Here is a 3,016-nt window from a genome sequence, read left to right on the forward strand (position 1 = left end):
CAAATAAGGTTTTTTCATTTGATTCACAATCTCGTGTTTCTGATATTGTCAAATCTGGTACGGATGTTCCAAGGTGCCAAGGAGGAGGGGTCTGGCATTGTGCTTAATTTTTGGGAACTTTGGTAACCGTCATGTCGCTTTATCTGCGATAAAGAAGGTCTGGCATTGTATGTAATTCTTAAGGAATTTTAGTACCTGCCACGGTCGTTTTATCTAAGGTACAGAAGGTCTGGCATTGTGTGGAATCTTAAGGAATGTTGGTACCTGTCATGGTCTTCCCTCTTTTTTTCTTTTCTTTCCTCTTTTCTTTATCACTGCACTGCTCGCTATATTTGAGATAAAGGAGGTCTGGCATTATGTGTGATTCTATGGAATTTTGGTACCTGCCACGGTCGCTTTATCTAAGGTGCCGAAGGTCTGGCATTGTGCGTAATCTTAAGGAGTGTTGGTACCTGTCATGGTCTTCTCTCTTTATTAGGGGTCCAAGCCCGAGTCTGGAAGAACCGGCGGTAGCAATAGCTACGCCGTTCGCACAGCAGGGCTGTGGAACCCTATTGTTTTTCTAAGGATTTTTATTATGGGTCCAAGCCCGACCCACTATATTTGGTTCTGAAAAAATTAGATAAATATATAATGTGCAGTTTTTAAATGAGTGGTAAACATGAGCTAAATGTTTATTAATATATGTTTTAGTGAAACATGCTGTTGTAATGCAGTAAAATAAACCTGTTTTTACATTTTTATCATGCAGTTAAAGTAAGCGTTTTTTTTATGACAAATACATGTATAGTTTACTAATGTAGAGGTTGGAGGATTATATTTTACACATTTGAGGCCACCTCTGGGACTTTGAATAAATTAGCTGTGTAAATGCGATGCTATGCCCCTATGACACAAAGCTCACTGTAAACCCCCTCCCCCCATTTCACAGTAGTACAGACGTTCCACTTTCAGAGACGAATTTAGCTTCCCATGTAATTTAAGTAGATAAGAAACCCATACAAATACATTCATGATAACTGTAGTATGTTGATATTATCTCTACATTTACTATTGCAGGATCTATGTCTCTAATGTAAATGTGATCAATTGCTGTCCCATTCTCGGTTGTAGGTGAGGTAATGATCTGAATGTAACCTTGATGAGTCATTAAGGTTTTTAATAGATTTTGAAAGCAGTACATTGTCATTAAAATCTCGCATTATTATTTTACCACCTGATAGATCATTAAAACGGTTGACTACAGCCTCAAGTTTTCTTTTATAGGCCAATTTTGTATGATGGTGGTCTGTACAGTACCAAGTAATTATGGTTCATAGGCTGAACCTTTAACATTATTGCTTCCAAGTCAGTACATTGCACATGTATGTTGTTACAGATGATGTGGTTTTTGTGATAGAAGCCAACACCACCATGTTTTTCCTTCTGTAACCTAGAAAAAAAGTGTCATGTCACTGTAAGATTGAGATCTAGCTTTGTGATAAAATGTCCATCCTGGCATGTCAATATTAGTCTGTGATGCATTGTGTTGGAACCATGTTTCTGTTAGACAAATCACATCAGCATCCAAAATTCTGCGATCTTGTTTTAAGTCATTAATGTGTACATCTAGACCTTGAATGTTGTGTAAACAGGTTTTCAGAGAAAAAGCTAGTCTTGCTAATGGAGTCTGAAAGTATGGTTCCATGGCATTTAAATGTTCATCTATATCAGTTTTTGCATAGGTTTTCTACTGATGTTACACGACTCAGAGCTACATACGCTTGTCCAGCAGGGAAAATCTTTTTAAAAGAAACTACTGCTTTGTCCAAAGTTAAGCCTTGAACTTTATGTATTGTACAGGCCCACGCCAGGCATAGTGGGAACTGCCGTCTAATTCCACCACTGTTTGTTACAGTGTCGTCATCAAGTCCAATTGGTGTTGCATTTTCAAGTCCAGGTAATGAACATGGAAATTTTGCTCTTAAATTACTGCCAATCCTTTTGTCATCAAAAGTAACATAAATTGTTTTGGGGACTTTAGCATTTTCATCAAATTTTAAAAGACAAACGGTACCAACAACTCCATTAACTAGCCCATCTGAAAGGTCTATATTTTTAATAAGCATGACTCTAGCATTTGTACCAACACTTAACAATTTGTTTAAATAGGTCTTTTGATCGAAGGTATGGCAGGTAGTTTTTGTTGCAAAACGACCCGTTTGTGGATTTTTGTCAAAGTCTTGGGCTTTGATTTGGACTATATCAGTACACACTTTATGCAGCATATTGAAGTTATGCGTGTCTACTTGACTGTTTGTAGCAAAAATGTGAAGGTCATCTGTGTCTTCTCCCAAGCCTGTCTCACATTGTTTTAACAACCTTTCATCTTGCTCATTAAGTTTTTCTCCTTTCTTATGTTTTCTGATGCGATTGAGTGTTATAGCAAAGTCTTGATTTTTCTGCCGAACTATTTCTTTTAACTCAACATGTCTAAAAGTATTCTGCCATAGGTTCATCCCTGCTTGCTCTGAGTAAAGAGGTCTTCCTTTTAACGGGTGGCAGTTGAAAAAAATCTCCAACAGCTATTACGGACACATTGCCAAAGGGAGAAAAATCACCACATTGTTTAATTTGCTGTAGTATGCCGTGGATATATGTCAGCAGTTTGTGGTCAACCATTGAAATTTCATCTATCACTAATATTTGTAGGTCTTTCAAACTGGCTCTTAAAGTATTTACTCATTCCTCCTCCATAGCTTCCTGCTTCTTACAGTGCAGACGCTCTATTGCTTGCTCCTGCTTTTGCTTGCATATTTCTGCTGATAATCTTGCTTTTCCTCTGAGAGAAACTATGAGCAGCGGCTCTTGGATACTTATAAATCACTGGACTATACATTTTTTGTAGACATAGTAGGCTATTGTCATATTTGAACATTTTTCTGCGTGAGCGTGGCCTACCAATAGCTCAAGCCTGTCCTAAAGTGACTGTAGCTAAAGCTAATTAGCAGCAAGATGCCACCCTTCTCCATAGAGG

Source organism: Perca flavescens, chromosome 13, assembly GCF_004354835.1.
Source record: "Perca flavescens isolate YP-PL-M2 chromosome 13, PFLA_1.0, whole genome shotgun sequence".
NCBI classification, from domain to species: Eukaryota; Metazoa; Chordata; class Actinopteri; order Perciformes; family Percidae; genus Perca; species Perca flavescens.